This window comes from Leiobunum rupestre, chromosome 2 (assembly GCF_980474605.1).
Source record: "Leiobunum rupestre chromosome 2, qqLeiRupe1.1.hap1, whole genome shotgun sequence".
NCBI classification, from domain to species: domain Eukaryota; kingdom Metazoa; phylum Arthropoda; class Arachnida; order Opiliones; family Sclerosomatidae; genus Leiobunum; species Leiobunum rupestre.
Window position 1 is genome coordinate 71766318 of NC_143385.1, and position 19778 is coordinate 71786095.

At 34.2% G+C, this 19778-nt stretch overlaps 2 non-coding genes across 2 annotated transcripts; one reads left to right on the plus strand and one right to left on the minus strand.

The window, feature by feature from the left end:
- The first annotated feature begins 3670 nt into the window (after positions 1-3670).
- TRNAQ-CUG (transfer RNA glutamine (anticodon CUG)) lies at positions 3671-3742 on the plus strand. The gene has a single exon. It is a non-coding gene; the product is annotated as a tRNA-Gln (tRNA).
- Positions 3743-18942: 15200 nt separating this feature from the next.
- Positions 18943-19014, minus strand: TRNAQ-UUG (transfer RNA glutamine (anticodon UUG)). The gene has a single exon. It is a non-coding gene; the product is annotated as a tRNA-Gln (tRNA).
- Between the last annotated feature and the right edge of the window lie 764 nt (positions 19015-19778).

Here is a 19778-nt window from a genome sequence, read left to right on the forward strand (position 1 = left end):
ATTCTGCGCTGGATGCAAGCTCAGAGAAGCTAGCGCCGTAACTCCACCTAGACTCATTTCGGTCGCGAATAGACTAGGAGCAACAAACACAAGGGGAACGCAGCTAACCTTTAAACACGCTAACGCAGTGTTGTGTACAAATTTCATTGGACGAACCTTTACACTGAACATTTTACCGGAAGGGGGAAGACAATTTCCGAATTTTCCCCTTCCAACGGCAGCAGGCGCTAAAGCGTCTAAATAATGAAAATTGTACACAAGAAAATCCACGACTTTTGACGGGTTGCGTTCTCCTTGTGTGGGGTGCTGTGTTTGTTGCTCCTAGCTATAGATAAGTCTAAAAAATATATGTGAAATTGTTTCGTTGGTCCCACTACACCCGTTTAAGAACTTATATGTGTTTTCATAAAATACGGCTATGTTGTTTCCCACCCCCGACAAAAATTTTCCCCTCAGTCTTTGATGGGAATGTTTCAGTTCTAAAGCTGGCAAACATGTTTCCTTAAAAATCAATAACCACTAAAGACTACATACCGTTACATGTCCCTTCATAGAATATACCACCTCCTAGGCAGTTCTTTGATGGGGATTTTATGAAAACATAGGGCTCTGCGTTCGGAAAATTTTCCGTTCATTTCTTTTATATCCATATCCGAAAATTATCCGAATAAAAACTTATTTGTTGCATATTAAATCGTATAATAGTCGTGAATAATATCCATAAATAAACAGTTAATCGAATTTTTATGATTAATTGAAATGGTGGCGGTTAATTTATTCGTTTCCCCGAGCTCTATGAAAACATCTATACGTTCTTAAACGGGTGTAGTGGGACCAACGAAACAATTTTACATATATTTATTTTGGACTTATCTAAAGCTAGGATGAAAAAGAAATTGGTTATCAACTTGTTCATAACTTTTGTTGACGAAAATCTGAGTTTCCCGAGGGAAAAGGGGGCCATTTTTTGGCCTCCCCTTAATTCCCGGGAGGGGCGCGTCGGATGACCCGCCAGAAAAAGAGGAGAATGGTATTTGGTGGTCGGGGTTCTTGAAAAGTCGCAGGACCGTGGCGAAGGGCGGTACCCATTCTCACAGGAAACTTGGCCCATTGTTCGTCTCGATATGTTTTCATTCAAGAATACCGTCTGTCTGGGGTAACGCTCAAATATGCAGGGGGGTGGGTGAAAGTTGCGAGTTGGGGGGGTCCGAGAACCCACGGAGATTTGGTCGCGCTCTACCGGTTATGGAGCCATCTCAACCGTCGCTACGATCCCCCTTTGCAATTCCCAAAATCGTTTTTATTTAAAAGGTAAATTACGTTCGATAAAAAAAGTTACCTTCAAATATATAATTTTTTAATGTAGGGGATTGAAACAGTGACGGGATTTACAGTTGGCAGAATTAGATTCAGTTGGCGAAATTAGATTCGGTTGGCGAAATTAGATTCGGTTGGCGAAATTAGGTTCAGTTGGCGAAATTAGTTTCAGTTGGCGAAATTAGGTTCAGTTGACGAAATTAGGTCCAGTTGACGAAATTAGGTCCAGTTGACGAAATTAGGTCCAGTTGGCGAAATTAGGTTCAGTTGGCGAAATTAGGTTCAGTTGACGAAATTAGGTCCAGTTGACGAAATTAGGTTCAGTTGGCGAAATTATATTCAGTTGACGAAATTAGGTTCAGTTGGCGAGATTAGGTTCAGTTGGCGAAATTAGGTTCAGTGGGCGAAGGGAGGTTCAGTTGGCGAAATTAGGTTCAGTGGGCGAAGGGAGGTTCAGTTGGCGAAATTAGGTTCAGTGGGCGAAGGGAGGTTCAGTTGGCGAAATTAGGTTCAGTGGGGGAAATTAGGTTCAGTGGGCGAAATTAGGTTCAGTGATCGAAGGGAGGTTCAGTTCGCGGCATTAGGTTCAGTGGGGGAAATTAGGTTCAGTGGGGGAAATTAGGTTCAGTGGGCGAAATGAGGTTCAGTTGGCGAAATGTGGTCCAGTTGGCGAAATGAGGTTCAGTTCGCGAAATTAGGTTCAGTGGGCGAAGGGAGGTTCAGTGGCCGAAATGAGGTTCTGTAGCATAAATGAGGTGCAGTTGGCGAATCGAGATCTATTTGGGGAAATGACGTCGCTAGGATTTAGGTTCGGGAGGGGGCACACGCCGCACACCATCGGAAAAAAAGTTAAAAAATAAAAAGATTTGTACGTATGACCATAGGTTTCGGGAGAGGCACGTTCCCCCTGCTCCTCCCCTCTGGTTGACGAATCGAGATCTATTTGGTGAATGGGCTGCTATTGTCCAAAAGAAGTGCTATTGGCGAATTGAGGATTAGTTGGCCAAAAGAAGTATGATTAGCATAATGAGGTCGGGTTCGCGAAATGAGGTCCAGTAGGCAGGGCCGTATTAAGACCTTGTGGGGCCCTAGGCCCAAGCTAATTTTGGTGCCCCCTTTCAGTGGCGAGCGAAGCGAGCTAGGCGCCCCGCAATTTATAATTGACCAATGGATGGAAAATACAATTTCAATGTAGACTTTGCCTACATTTTTGTGACGTTTTAAATTATTGCTTTACATGGTATCGAAAAAAGTGGATGCATTTACTAAAATTACTCCGGAAAAAAAATGTTAAAAGTAAATAATACAAATTTTGTACTTTTAACTTTTTCGAAACCTCCTTGTAGACTTGGTGCCCCAGGCCCAGGCCTAGTTGGTCTTTTGAGTAATCCGGCCCTGGCAGTAGGTGAAATGAGGTCGTGTGGGCGAAATGACGCCCTGATGGCGAATGAGGTACTGTTGGATAAAATCACCACAGTACTGATTTCCAAAATAGTATTTTGTTGACGAATTAAGGTCTAGTTGGCGAATTGAGGTACTATTAGCCAAAGAAGTACAGTTGGCATAATGAGGTCTGGTTCGCGAAATGAGGTACTATAAATTTTAAAAATTTTAAATTATCCATGGTAAGGAGTTATTTCTCAAAACGATGGCTTTAAAATTTTTATTTAATTGAGGTGTATAGAGCCCTCAACACTGAGCTTTCGACTCGAACCTATTTTATGAGGAACAATTTGTTTAAAGTACAAATCAAAGATAAATTTCACTAAGTGATTAGTGTCAAAATAAATGTTAAGCATAATTACTGAATTAGGTACATTTAAGAAATAATTTTAATAATATTGAAATTAAATTTTCAATAATAATGAAAACAATACACTGTTTCCAAAGCTTACAGTTAACATTAATTTCAAATGTTACATTATAATCTTTGTTAAGTACATTTATATTAACAAATAATTTAAACAAAGGTAAATTAAACCTTATATGTTTAATTAATTAATTAAGTTGATATTCTTTTTAAATGTCACTTTTTAATCTTTGTTAAATACATTTAAATGAGACCTTATGGAAAATGTCATTTAAATTAATAATTATGGTAAAAGTTATTTATAGATAATAGTTTAACGTTTTGTTGACATTATTTTGCTATGCTTCTGAGTTGTTTACATGTATAGCCTATTACAATATTAGAGGTTAGTCATAGCTAGGGTAACACGTTTAACACGTGTAGATAGTCTTTTGTAAAACTTTATCAGTGGATTAAAGTACTCCCAAGCAGAACTATTATCTGAAAGTCAATGATTATCTCAACTCAGTTGATCTACGTCCAAATATGATGCGGAAATATCCGGGTCCCATGGTGTAATGGTTAGCACTCTGGACTCTGAATCCAGCGATCCGAGTTCAAATCTCGGTGGGACCTAAGTATCTTTTTCGCTCTATGTATTGTTTTAAACGCTATTCGTTATAATTAATGTGTGGATAGTAATCATATTTATGAATAATAATATTGTTAATTATTATTTTCCTATTATTAATTATTTTAACTAAGTTTAAACATTTCTGTTTTTATGAATTTATATTGCATTACGAAGTTTAATTTACGATGATCAGAAAAAGTCCATTAAATTATTATAATAATTATTACTATTATTATTAAAATATTATTACGATTAAAAATTACCGTATTTTAAACATTCTTAAGATTCTAAATTGAATTGATAATTTTAATTTTTCCGAATTATTATTATTATTATTATTTAACTATTATTTTATTATTGCTATTAAATTATTATAATTATTATTATAAATTATAAATCCATAATGTTGAATTTATTTAAGTTGACAGTAAATGCACTAGTAAGTATGACTTAATATCTTACCATTAAATTCAATTTTATTAGATTAATAAAATTTTAAACTTTATATTAATTTAATAATATTTGAAGAATCGAATAAACGTGGCGGAGGAAATTTTGTACGTAATTTTATTTAAATTTAAAATAAGATGGTTCTATATATTATTTTATGTTTAAATGTCAATACCATCACAAAACGATGATAGATGGCGATAGTGGGCCGTTTTCTTCGTTAATTTTTCCTCTCTCTCTTTCCAGAAAGAATTTGCCGCTGTCAACCGCAGTTTCATCGATCTGATTCGACCTAGAAATAAAATGTAATACCAGAAGTATATAACATTTATCAAAGTTTCGAAAAGTAACATAATTATCACAAGTGTGCACGTTCCTATACTTTCTATTGCCAAATATTTTCTTATTGCTGTTATCCAGATAGGGCTAGAATAGGATGGACGATGGGCGCAGTTTTGGTTTGTTCTTTCGTGATGCTATATTAAAACTAGGGATGCACCGATATGGGTACAGCCAATATATCGGCCGACCGATATATCGGCTATCAGTGGCCGATAATATCAGCCGATATTAGCAAAGTCCTCTATCATAACAGTACGGTATAGAATATATCTATCGACACCTGCATCCAGTGTTGATAGTGAAAGACTATTTAGTACAAGCGGAAAGTTACTTACAAAATTAAGAAATAGACTAAAGCCAAGCCTTGTTGAAGAACTTGCCTTTTTGACGGGAATTGTCAGGTTGTGGCAATAAAATATTATCATTAGGTAGTTAATGGAGTATTTTATTATTTTTAAATGTTTTTCCTGCTAATATTTTCGAATATCTGTATCGGCCAATATCGGCTTCTTTTAAACAGATATTGACCGATACCGATATTAGAAAAATAGGCCGATATATCGGTGCGTTTCCGTCAACTGTCTATAAATCAAACAGCGTCCTTAGTTCTCCAAGCTCTCACCAGGCGACACCATTTTATTAATTAACACATTTTAGGGGGTAGTATCGAAGCATAGTCGAATTGAGAAGCAACAGAGTTACAGCTTGGAACTATATAACTACGGCGGACGGGTACGGATGTTTTACGCATTTTAATCTTGCGTGTTGTTCTATCCATTGAGTTGGGAATATTAATCTAGAGATCCAATCAAATCTGCTCCCCGCGAAACACGTTTTTGAAAATTACGAATGTGCCGTCTGCTCTAAAATGACGAGAAAACGTTATCATATGACCCGTGGCGCCATCCATTATTTTTGAAAAAAAAAAAATTTGCCGGAAAACGCGTCTTGTTTGAACGAACCATTGAGAGATAGACGGCGCCACGGGTAGAATGATAACGTTTTCTCGTCATTTGGGAGCAGACGGCAGTATTCTTATTTGGCCCACGAGGGGTCGGAGTGTGCAATTACTGGTGGCTTTACCGGGGAGTCGGGGTCCGGCTCTTGTAACCCAGCACGGGTGGTGGCGCACTGGGAGATGTTAGCTCCGTCAAAATGGTCCCATCTCCACCTCCGACTTCGGTCCGGTGTGGGCTGGTAACTGGGTTTCGGCCCAGGCTAACGGAGAGGGGCCAGGCAAACTGGCCGTCTCGGCGGATTGAGTTGCCTGCTGTGGGGCTGCGGGCCTCCGTATGAGGACACGGCGGACCCGTCTCCCGGCCTTTTGGAGTTCGACCGGGATGTCCGGTGCCAGCTGTGCCGGGTTATGCGGGCTGCTGTGTGCCCGCCGTTCCCCTTTAGGCGCTCCTTCCAAAGGGCTTGGCTCTGTACCTTCGTAGGTGGGGTGCCGGCTGGCGTTGCCAGAGCATCCGCTCTTAATCCCACTGCTGTGTGCGAAGTGGGGACTGGTCCACCCATTGCTGCTCCTTCTGCTGGGTTGAGTGGCTTGCGTCGAAGGTGCGACCAACACTACCCATGCTCGATTTGTCACCTGTCCGGGCTTGTGGACGCCGGCGTAGGGCATAATGATGACAGACCTCCGGTGGTGTGGTTTCAATCTTACCGGGTACACCGGGCTATAAATCTGACACATGTCCAGTATTCTTATTTTTTAAAAACTTGTTTCGGGAAATACTGAAATCCGACCTTTTGATTGGACCTCTAGATTAATATTCCCAGCTCAATGGTTCTATCATGGCGTACGCTTTTCTCGATTGGAAGGTCGCGAATTAGATTTTTCAGCAGCCAACGAGAGAAACTCATTAATTGCTGAATTGTCGTCTGCTTAGCAGACGTTTTGTTTAATCGCCTGCTTAGCAGACAAAAATCCCACCGATTATGAACTTCAGGTTATGTAAACTGAAAAGTGTAATAGGCGCTTCAATAAAAGATCATCTGTCTTTACTTCCCCCCTTTGGTGGCGAATTTCGGATGGCTGAACCAAATATTTCCGGTTGGTCGGTTACCAGATTTGACTGGCTAGCCAAGGAGTCAAATGCAACCATACTCAAGCCAAACAAAATCTACTTTTAATTTTTCTAAGTGCAAAAACAGAGCGGATGTGAGCGTGCAAAATCTTAGATAGACCTAACGGGCTTTTTTTTTTCTCATCAACGCTCAAAATCTCCGTTTGGTTATTCTTCCATGGTCTGGTCGAACACGATTTTTTATCGTCGTAGCTCGAAATCTCCATTAGGCCTAACGCGAATTTTCCCGGTCGACTCTTAAGATTTCCGTTAGGCCTAATGCGAATTTTTCTCGTCGTCGCTAAAAATTTCCGTTAGGCCTAATGCGAATTTTTCTCGTCGTCGCTAAAAATTTCCGTTAGGCCTAATGCGAATTTTTCTCGTCGTGGCTAAAAATTTCCGTTAGGCCTAATGCGAATTTCTCTCGTCGTCGCTAAAAATTTCCGTTAGGCCTAATGCGAATTTCTCTCGTCGTCGCTCAAAATTTCCGTTAGGCCTAATGCGAATTTCTCTCGTCGTCGCTAAAAATTTCCGTTAGGCCTAATGCGAATTTCTCTCGTCGTCGCTCAAAATTTCCGTTAGGCCTAATGCGAATTTCTCTCGTCGTCGCTAAAAATTTCCGTTAGGCCTAATGCGAATTTCTCTCGTCGTCGCTAAAAATTTCCGTTAGGCCTAATGCGAATTTCTCTCGTCGTCGCTAAAAATTTCCGTTAGGCCTAATGCGAATTTCTCTCGTCGTCGCTAAAAATTTCCGTTAGGCCTAATGCGAATTTTTATCGTCATCGCTCGAAATAACGCGATGTCCCTACCACAGAAATCTCATAGGTAACTAGAATGCTGCCGTGTAACTGGCAAATGGGCCAAAGGCCGTGGCAGACGATAGCCAGATCTCAGCCAATCAGAGCTCAAAGAGTGGTGCTGCCAAGAATTTAATGTCACCAGAGAGAATGACGTCACCTATCTCCCGCTATAGTAGCGGATCCAAGGAGGATTATTATCCTCCTTGGCGGAACCACTCTATGGCCTCTCATTGGCTGAAGGTTCAAGGCGAACTGGCGTCAAGCTCGGCCGTAGGCGGCAGCATTCTAGTTACCTATGAGATTTCTATGGTCCCTACTGCGTCGAAAAATAAGCAGCGCGTTTACCACGAAAATGTTCTGTATGGTTAGCCTTTCTTCAGCGCTCTGATTTTATTCCAAAAATTCGTTGTCATCTAGAGACTTTTAAATTTTAATGCCTTTTAATTCAGGTGGACGGGTAAAATAGCTTAGGAGGGTAGTGGGAAGCCCGATCCTTCAGTAGTTTCGATTAGAGATACGAATCGGTAATTTACCCTGGTAATTTACACGGTAAATTACCCTGGTAACAGTAATTTACAATTTTCTCAGGTAAATTACAAAAATGGTAATTACCCTGGTAATTACCAGGGAAATTTACAGTGGTAAATTACCATGGTAATTTACCATCGTATTCGTGTTTCACTGATTCTCAATTTTCTTTGATCTTTCGGGCTAAGATGTACCTAAAATACGTCGCACAAGATTACAAAACTCAAAACCTAACGTTATTCGCGTTTTAGTGTATTTTTGCATCGTTTAATAATGTAATTTCACTCCAGCAAACACTAGATCATAGGCGTAACGCGCTAACTCGAAGAGCTAGGCACCGCTGCGCCACCTAGATTCGTTTTGGAAGCGAATTTCCAAGGAGTCGAAGGCCGTGTTAGAATAGTTTGCTACGTTTAATAGGAAGAATACTTATGTCTAGCCCTGTTTAATAAAAATCACATTAATGATTCATGATTCATCTGTCGTCTGCTAAAATGTTAGTTTTATTTTCACTTGGTTATTCCGCACATTTGCATCTGCGTTAGTTTAGCGTTACTTCGAAGTAGTCTAGCGTATGAATATAGTATTCTTTCTATAATTTCATATCATTTAAGTAAATAAGGTTTTATTTCGTAAAATGGGTAAAAAAAAGAAAGTAGAGCTAGTTATTCAGAAATATTTTGAGCAACAAACGGTGAAGCCCGGTAAATGCGATTTGTTTACCCAATAAAAGCGTTTCTTCTTTGAATTCCTTGTTTTAATCGTAAAAAAAAACTTTAAAAAAAAAAAGAAAATTACGGTAATTTAAGAACTCTAGTTTCGATGCGTATCGAACTGCATGAGGTAGTCTGCCCTCAGTCGCGGGGATCGGAGGAGCTTCGTTATTATGACGTTGGTCACGCGCCGCCACTCAAAAATGGTGGACTTTAACCTAAATTGTATATCCCATATAAAATACATTGTAAAAAATTATTATCGGTTATTATTAGTTTCCCAAGATAAATTATTCGAAAATTCGGATTTACAAAATGATTATTCGAAAATTCGGATTTACAAAATGATTATTCGAAATGAAGAATAATCGTTCGAATATTATTTTAATTAACTAAATTTAACAATTTAAATTAATTATTTAAAATCTTGAGTGACTAATTTCGAGCCCATTTGAAAACGAATAATTTATTTCTATTCGCTATATAACGGTTATTCGGTGTAATAATAAGTAATCGTTTATAAACGGTTACACTATTTTTTCCGAATAAAAATTTCAAAATTCGGTTAGTCGCCTTTTTAGGATTCAACAATCGATTCGATTAATCTTTTAAGAAATACAAAAATTCGGTTATTCGCACTGTTCGCACACTCCTAGAACTAAGGAAGAGCTGGAAAAAGCTACCACGATTATTGATTTATTTTTGCTACCCAACGGAAACGTTACCGCCATCTATCTGCGTTTCAATACAACAACAGGAAAGAACAGACTAGAAAGTATGTCCATCGTCCATCCTAGGCTAGTGTTCAATGAGCTCTATCTTAATTAATTCGGGAAATCTTTAGCACACTTTTTCTAACTATTATATACTAGTGGTATAGTACCAAGGTTCCTATAAGTACAAACGCACTATAGTATAGTACGTTTGAGTAATTACAGGAACGTTGCTACTTTCAAATAAAGTTTCCCCTAATCGACACTAGATGTCGTTACGTATCTTGAAATATTAATATTGGAAGATCACGTGAAATCAAGGACCAAGAATCTAAGGGGACTTACAGTCTGTTCAGGTTTTAAAAAGCACGCGTTAATACTGGGATAAGAAATTTTAGTTCAAAGTGGAAAAACTTGGCGTCGCTGAAGTCGATTTCCGGCGTTGTTTCGCAGAGAAGTCGGTTGTCGGTTACATGATTAGTAAGTTTTAGACCTACTATTTTTGAAATTGGTTATTTAAAAGTTTAAGTAATGGTAATTAACCATTGTGATCAGTAAAAATAACCAGTGAGCCGCGTATGGCTGAGGTTTTTTTAAATAAAATTAACTGAAATCCATTTCATTAATAAACTTAAAAAGTTAATTGAACTAAGCCTAACCTAACTTTATCTCACGGATTGTCGCCTAAACAACGACTAAGCCTCTCGCAATGATAGTTGAACAGAGTTCTTGAGGCGCTTCAAAGCGGCTGATGTACCTCAGTAAGCTGTATCATTGCCACCTGTAGTATGAAGAGGCCACTGTTATTAGAAATATGAATCTATCCAATTTTTCGAAAAAAAGCGACTTTGTTGGAGAGCGTGGTGCCATCTATTTATGGTGAACGAAGTTAATATTCAAAATAGTCAAATGATAACGTCGTCCGAGAGTCATTGTAGAGTATTATAGTTAAAAAACTTAAACTCTATTTAGTTGGCTTTAACCTAAATTATATATCCCATGTAAAAATATGGTTTGTAATTGCTGTAATTTATGTTATTAACCAATTTACAATCCAATCAACGCGAAGGGTACCTAAAATTATCGCCTTTTGGGTCCAAATATAGCTTAACTATCTTTCTTCGATGTCGACGATAGCGACATCTGTTGAAAAAAGAGCTACTTCACGTCGAGCCGACACTTGCTTTAAGGACACCCCTACCGTGTCAAAATATCGGGAACAGTGAGTCCCCTTAGATTCGTGGTTCATGGTGGAATTTCTTGCCCGGTGTCTTAAACGGTGAACGCCCTCTAGCGGGGGATTATTATAATAATATTTAATGGCTTCTAAACGTTGCGGTATGTCACTTTCGCTCTCCGGTTGGGCTCTGTGAATCTTTGCGTAGTGTTTACCGTCGCTACGCGGCAAAGATCGTCTGCTAAGATAGCGATAACAGAATATGGCGATACATCCTAGATGAAGAGTTAAGAGACAATTGGTACTTTGTTAACTACTTAAAAAATACCTGAGAATTTTAATGACAATCAGGTACCCGACCGTCCCCCCGAGACAATAGATCATGTCTATTATTTCACTGTTAAACGATTGCAATTGTTGTTTTTCAATACTGTCAGAAGTTAATAAAGTATCTAAATACGCGAGAAGTATCCATATAAGCCGTTAAAGCAACTGTCGGCAGGGCCGTCTTAAGGCATGGGCTAAATGGGCTACAGCCCAGGGCCCCCCGCCAGTTTTGGGGGCCCGGAAAGGCCAGCGATACGGCCTCTACTCTACTGATAAGGGTTTAGTTGTTTATATATTATTTAGGCTGATTTAATATTATGTGTCGTTTAGTTACGTCTAAAGTAATTTTACTCGTCGCCACATCGCGTATCATACGGTACCTACAATTTCTAAAACCTAACACTGTCAGTAAAAATCTTATTTTCAGTAGGCCTATGTTGTACTTTTGAAATTAATATTTTGGATTGATTATGGTGTAGATGAATTTAGGCAACGGACATACAAAGAAATAATTTAGCCCAGGGCCCCAAAGGGTCTTAAGACGGGCCTGACTGTCGGTTCATCATTTCCACCTGCATTTACATTAGGCCCTTGTTATTAGAGATGGCCAATTGGCCATGAAACTGTCCGATTTTTCGAAAAAACGACTTTACTGGAGAGCGTGGTGCCTTCTACTAATGGCGAAGGAAGTTAATATTCAAATTAGCGAAACAATAACGTCGTCAGAGAACGATTTATAATTATTATAATTAGAGAACTTGTACTCTACATAGTGGACTTTAACTAAATGATACATCCCATATAAAATATATTGTTAAGAATTACTATAATTTAGGTTATTGACATATTTACAACAATTCTTTTTTAAATCAATGGTAACCTGTACATGTTTCAAGCGAATAACATGAGCAAAGATATATCTGAATACTTATTTCGTAAGCGATATATTATTCGCGACCGAAAACTATGGCAACGCCCCCTTTGGTTCACCATTGAAACCTAGAGAGGTAGCGACTAAAGCAGACGCTATTAGTTTTTCTTCATCGTTATTCGTAAATTTAACTTAATTAATATAATGATACTTGCATTTTAATATTATTTTTACGTCGTTTGCTTATAGTTTTATAAGATTATTTTAAAAAAATCGTTCTTATGACTATTTAATTTGTCTGTAGCAGACGCTAAATCATAGGCGCTACCTCGGAGAAGCTAGCGCCGTTACGCCACCTAGACTCGTTCCGGTCGCTAATATACTTCTGATACTATCTTTAATTAGGGTACGATTGACTCATTGTCATTATCAAAAGCGTATGAGGGTTTTTACGACGGAATTTTCAATGAAAGTGATTTTACCGCCAATAGGCGCTTCAATAAAACATCTTCAAGGATATCGCCAAGAAGTAATATACCCGAAAGACAGGACCTGCAAGTTACTGTTTATATAGTGCTTGTTAAAATAATGGAAACTTTTCACCTGTTCGGGATGCAACAAAATTAATGTTCCCTTTTAAGCTATTAGCTTGCTTTTTGGACATATTATTTTATATTTATTTTATATTTATTTTATATTTATTTTATATTTATTTTATATTTATTTTATATTTATTTCATATTTATTTCATATTTATTGCATATTTATTTCATATTTATTTCATATTTATTTCATATTTATTTCATATTTATTTCATATTTATTTCATATTTATTTCATATTTATTTATTTTATATTTATTTGATGTAGCGTCTCCTTTGAGTTAGGATGGAGGCAACACAAACCAGTGTAAAATTATAATTCAATGCAAATATCCTTGATATTTCTTCCATCAATGCCCTCTAATACGCATCAACGCGTACCACAAATTGTCATTTCGCTACAGGTAGCCAAACGCTAATGTCGTCTGCTACGTATTTATCTTTCGACGGCAACCAAAAGAGGGCGTAACAGTAGTTTTCAGTAGCGACTTACAGCTCGTTGGATGTAGTGGAAACTCGCTCGAAAAATGGCCTTATTTGAAAGGGGTATTAATGCTAATAAATTCATAATTTCTAATGAGGTAAAATAATAGTGTTGTATATTTTTTTCTGGAACGCTTGATTTGCTATCTGGAGTTCTAGACTTCGATAGAATCCCTTGGCGGTTTCCGAAGCTAACTTCCTAGTTGGTCGAGTGTGGCCGTCTGTTGATTCTAAATCTTGTTGCGTCACTTGTTTAGGTTTTGGACTGGCCCGATAACTAAATCTTGATTTCTCCAAAAAGGTTCAACGTTTCAGCAGCACATCAGCTGATATAAATTTCATTGCTGAATAGTTTCTGGTGTCATTATATAACATACTTTTTTTGGAAATAGTTAATAAAACATCTTGGATATTATTTGATTTCATTATATAACATACTTTTTTGAAAATAGTTCATATAATTTTTTTATATTATTTGATTTCGTTCTTTAACATACTTTTTTGAAAATAGTTAATATAACATCTTGGATATTATTTGATTTCATTATATAACATACTTTTTTTAAAGTAGTTAATATAACATCTTGAATATTATTTGATTTCATTATATAACATCCTTTTTTGAAAATAGTTAAAATAACATTTTGTAAATTATTTGATTTAATTATATAACATACTTTTTTGAAAATAGTTCATATGATTTTTTTATATTATTTGATTTCGTTCTTTAACATACTTTTTTGAAAATAGTTAATATAACATCTTGGATATTATTTGATTTCATTATATAACATACTTTTTTGAAAATAGTTAATATAACATCTTGAATATTATTTGATTTCATTATATAACATACTTTTTTGAAAATAGTTAAAATAACATTTTGTAAATTATTTGATTTCATTATATAATATACTTTTTTGAAAATAGTTAATATAACATCTTGGATATTATTTGATTTCATTATATAACATACTTTTTTGAAAATAGTTAATATAACATCTTGAATATTATTTGATTTCATTATATAACATACTTTTTTGAAAATAGTTAATATAACATCTTGAATATTATTTGATTTCATTATATAACATACTTTTTTGAAAATAGTTAAAATAACATTTTGTAAATTACTTGATTTCATTATATAATATACTTTTTTGAAAATAGTTAAAATAACATTTTGTATATCATTTGATTTCATTTTATAACATTCTTTTTTGAAAATAGTTAATAAAAGATTTTGAATAACTATGGCGTGAAATTCTATCACATATTTTTTGGGAAAAGTAAATAAAACAATTTGTATATTATTTGGAGAAATTCTATAGCACACTTTTTGAAAAAACGTAAATTAAACATTTTGTATATATTTGGAGAAATTCTATAGCACACTTTTTGAAAAAACGTAAATTAAACATTTTGTATATATTTGGAGAAATTCTATAGCACACTTTTTGAAAAAACGTAAATTAAACATTTTGTATATATTTGGTGTAATTCTATAGCTTACTTTTTGAACACACAAATGAAACATTTTGTACAACTATCGGGTGTTATTCTACAACATACTTTTGGAAAAAACGTAAATTGAATATTTTGTATATTTTTGGTGTAATTCTATGTGTTTTCTTTTTACCTGTTCTCGGATTAAAGTGTACTCTTTTACCCTAAAACGTGTTATTCGCCTGTTCCGGGGATGAGAATCACTCCGGCCCATAAACTATTCGCCTGTTCCGGAGTATTAGGGCTACTCTTTTTACTCCTTCTGAAAAGGAAGTGTAAAGATAGAAAATTTATCCGCTTAAAAGGCTACAGGCAGCCATTTTGGAAAAACGTTTTTACCCCAACTCGAACTATTCACCACCACAGATTCGGAATAAAATGACGTCAAACCGTTACTCTTCTTACCCAAACTCCCGGATAAAGCGAAAAAAAACCACCTCTAACATCATTTTTTGAAAAAGGAAAATAAAACATTTTGAATGCTATTTGGTGTAATTCTAAAACATACTTTTTTGAAAAAGGTAAATCATACATTTTGAATGCTATTTGGTGTAATGCTATAACATACTTTTTTGAAAAAGGTGAATAAAACATTTTGAATGCTATTTGGTGTAATTCTAAAACATACTTTTTTGAAAAAGGTAAATCAGACATTTTGAATGCTATTTGGTGTAATGCTATAACATACTTTTTTGAAAAAGGTGAATAAAACATTTTGAATGCTATTTGGTGTTGTAATTCTAAAACATACTTTTTTGAAAAAGGTAAATCAGACATTTTGAATGCTATTTGGTGTAATGCTATAACATACTTTTTTGAAAAAGGTGAATAAAACATTTTGAATGCTATTTGGTGTAATTCTATAACATACTTTTTTAAATAACACATTTATGTGTAGATAATGTGTCTCTAAAATATTTTATTTTCTACCAAATAGATGACTTAATATAAAATATTTCTTTTCTTACATTAATAACTAAGCTTCTTCGTCGATTGGCTAAGATCAAAGTGTAGTATCTTTTCACACCAACAAAAGTAGTGGACTTGGAAAGCATTGTTTAAAATATATTAGAATTCACAAAATGCTTGCAGGGAAACACACTTTTAGAGCGAAGCCATTTAAGGTATGATTTTAATGCTTCTATTTCTACTAGATGGCGCTTTTTTAAACGTTTTTGTGGGAATGGAATAAATATTGATTTATTACCAAAAATATTTGAAGCTTTTTGTAAAAACTGTAAATTAAAGTTCAACCCAAGAAAAAGTGGAAATAAATGAACATTAAAAATAATATATTTTAGAACAAAGCACTAAAAGATTTCGAGTCTTCTAGACATAAAAAATTATTTAAAAAAACTATAAATTTTTTCCCTACTTGTGCTATAAATTTAATTGTATATTCAATTTAAATTTAAGAAAAATATTATCTTTTATGTTAATCTTAATTGAAATATTTGATAAAACAAATTTAAATGATCATTTCAATTTATAATATAAACAACGCGACCTCAATCGGAAGTTTTAAGAGCTTGAAGTGATTCAAGAAAAACAATGTTTTGGTTGAAGGGGTGGAAATGTCTGCAGTATTTTGACTGTTTAAATGGCTTTTGTACATGTCTTTAGTTATGAGAGATTAACGCAAAAGTGGGTCACTTCTGAATTTATCAGTGATATCTGACGTTGAATGAGGTTTTTCTTGAATAATCTTTTGTTTAAAGTTTGAAATATTTCAACGCCAATTACTTTAAAAATAAATAAAATAAATAAACAAATTCCAAGTTTTCCAATTTTACTGATGAAAGACAACGAGGTGAATATTTAGGTCCGTATCCTTGTTTAAATATTTCCCCAAAAATCTTAAGAATAAAATGCTGCTAGATCCATCCTTCTATCAAGAATTTAAAATAAATTTGGCTTTATAGTTAATTAATAGTTTATTTAATTAATCAAAAACCAATGAAATTTTGAAAGTCTTAGATCTAAATTCACAAATTGGTTACGAGAAACAAACAATTAGATTGAAGCTTTGATAGGTTCAGATTTTATGGTTTTTATTTAAACTAGATGGCTCCAAACTTGTTGAAGAATAATTAATGCCTCAAATTTAAAATTAATTTGCAGTATTTAAAATTAATTTGCAGTAATTTACATTATTGTGCAGTAATTGAAATTATTGTGCTTTAAATGTAAATTATTGTGCTGTAATTGAAATTATTGTGCTGTTTTTGAAATTATTGTGCTGTTATTGAAATTATTGTGCAGTTATTGAAATTATTGTGAAGTTATTGTGCAGTTATTGAAATTATTGTGAGTTATTGAAATTTTAGTGCAGTTATTGAAATTAATGTGCAGTAAGTTCAATTAGTGCTGTAATTAAAATCATTGTGCTGTAATTGAAATTATTGTACTGTAAATGAAATTATTGTCCAGTAATTAAAATGAATGACCAGTAATTAAATTGAAATTATTGTCCAGTAATTAAAATGAATGATCAGTAATTAAAATGAATGATCAGTAATTAAAATGAATGATCAGTAATTAAAATGAATGACCAGTAATTAAAATGAATGACCAGTAATTAAAATGAATGACCAGTAAATAAAATGAATGACCAGTAATTAAAATGAATGACCAATAATTAAAATGAATGACCAGTAATTAAAATGAATGACCAATAATTAAAATGAATGACCAGTAATTAAAATGAATGACCAGTAATTAAAATGAATGACCAGTAATTGAATTTAATGCCCAGTAATTAAAATGAATCTAGAATAAAAATATGCTACAGAATTACACCAGAAGCTATACAGCAAATAAATGTATATCATATATCACGTATTGCTAAAATTAAAAATTTAAATATTTTGGGAGAAATCTAGTACGAGTTATCAATTGAGGATAAAACACACTTTCGAGTCTTATAATCGTCTCATGGGAATATTTAGGATAACATTTATCTGGCGTTTGGATTTTGATGGAATAATTTATTTTTGTTATAGCTATGATATATATATATATATCATAGCTATAACAAAAATAAATTATATATATATATATATATATATATATATATATATATATATATATATTCCTAACTAAATTTAAAATTGATTCAACCTTGCATACCCTAATTAAACGCGACATCAAATTTGCAAACTACCTCTTGGTTGCACGGTATAATTGCTCTGAACTTCTCCAAAATCTATTACTGAACTGTAGCTCACGGTCAAACAGGAGAGGCAACCTTTTTATGGACCTCCACTAAAAAGTAACCTGTTAAATAGAATCATGTCTAATACAAATCAATATGGAAATGTGAACGATATTTTCAGTACTCCGCTTCCAACACGCCAAATCCTAATTTTAACTTTTTTATTTTAAATTAATATATATATATATATATTTCTTTGATGTACATAAAAAAACAAAACAAAAATACCTTTCTAATTTTTGTACTAAAAACGGGTCTGTTTACGGTCTTATGACAAAATACAGTTTGTATGTTTGACTATTAACTTCTTTGCAATAATGTATCACTTAATTTCTGCTATGTTTATGTTTTACTTGTTAATATAAGACGTAATTTTAATTTTCATTTTAATTTTATTTTTAATTTTTAATTTTCCTAAATTCTTTTCCGTATTTTGACGATTGTTTATTCTCAGTGTATTAGCCCGCTGGTGCCTTGTACTGTTTTAATACACTCAAATAAAAATTCAATTCAATTCAATTCAATTCAATTCAATTCAATATATCTATTCAGAGCAATTATATAACCCATTATTTATTTAAAAAAATCTCAAGCTTCGCGAACCAACTCAAATCTTTAAATTTTGGAAATTAATCCATTTTTTTTAGGCGTAAGATAAATGGATAGCGTTGGTTTTATTTTGTTAAATAAAATAACTTCAAATCAGTCCAGATTTTAAATATAGTCCCTTCATTATTTTATAAAAATTATTTAAAATTGGCCCTTTTAAGTCACATTTTGGTCATAATTCTCAATACTTACAGCGCCTAATAGATTCTGTTTTTAGATTATTTATTACAGTTTTAACTAGTGTTATATGTCGGGAAATTTTCCGGAAATTGACCGAGACCTTTTTTCCGGAACATTTTCCGTATTTTTCCGAAAAAAATATAAAAAGTTTCCATTCCATGATTAGTCTAATATATTGTTTGCAAATTTAAATAAAGCGGCATTTTCGCCTAATTTTTCGAATCTGAAAGTAAAACTAAACCTCTAGTCTAGTTTAAACTGATTAACAATGTAACACACTTAATGTTTTGTAGTATGTTTACTCATATTAGACTTTTTTAAATCGATAAAAATTTAAAAACATTAAAAACCCTTAAAAAGTAATTTATGTTTCAATTGCTTATTTCATGACCGAAATGTAAAGCGCGCAAACTCTTATTCGTATCTGGTTAGAGACAATTCATTTGAGCATTACTCTAATAACACATCGCGATGCTGACGGAGTTCCTACCCCATCTGGTGATACAAAAAGTTACAAAAATTTTACAAAACGTCCGTTTAAGAGACGAGAAAAACCAGGAGACAACCAGCCTTTCTATACGTTCTTTAACGCCTTCAATTATCATAATTAAGAAAAATAGTTAGGTTCCACCGAGATTTGAACTCGGATCGCTGGATTCAAAGTCCAGAGTGCTAACCATTACACCATGGAACCCCTTGGGAAGATTACCAAACTAGATCACCAAGGATATGTTACGGTCTTTTAGAAAACCGCTTTTATCTGGGTCATATGCTTAGGTGGATATTTTTCACACAGCTCATCAATTCCTTATCTTGTCCGTCTACGTAGGAACGAACTAACGTATATTATATTACACTTAATAAATTTGGTTTGAAAAGAAACATTTAATCGTACAATATTCTAATTAACCCTTCACACAGACTTAATAGTTACACTTCAGTAGGACTTACAACTGTATTTTTTGCTGAAAAAATCGGTTTACGGGCATTTATTTTTGGTTATTATTATTTAGTAGGCGGATTTTTTTCGCCTGTTCTGGGTTTTTTGGGCAGGTTCAAAAGTGTAGCCCTATGACGTCATTTTACTCCAATTCTGTCGGAAAAAAAACGAGTTGGAGTAAGAAGGGAGTAGTTAAAGGTTAAAGGTTATTTATTTGCCGTAGCAGCCGTAGTTTTGTTTTAAGATGGCGACCGGTGTGAGGTCATCAATATGTGGCTAATTTTTCTCATTTATTTAATAATAATAATAATAATCAGCTAGGCTAATACCCAAGGCACCACCTTAGGCCTAAGTCATAAAAGCAACTCTTAAAGCTATTAAATTGCATTTAACAATTGGATTTTCGTTATTAAAAGCTTGCCACATGTGAAGAGGTTCAAAATCCGTCACGTTTTCGTCACGGTTTATATATTAACACAGGTTTGACTACTTCAGTTCAGAGATGGATGCTTATATGA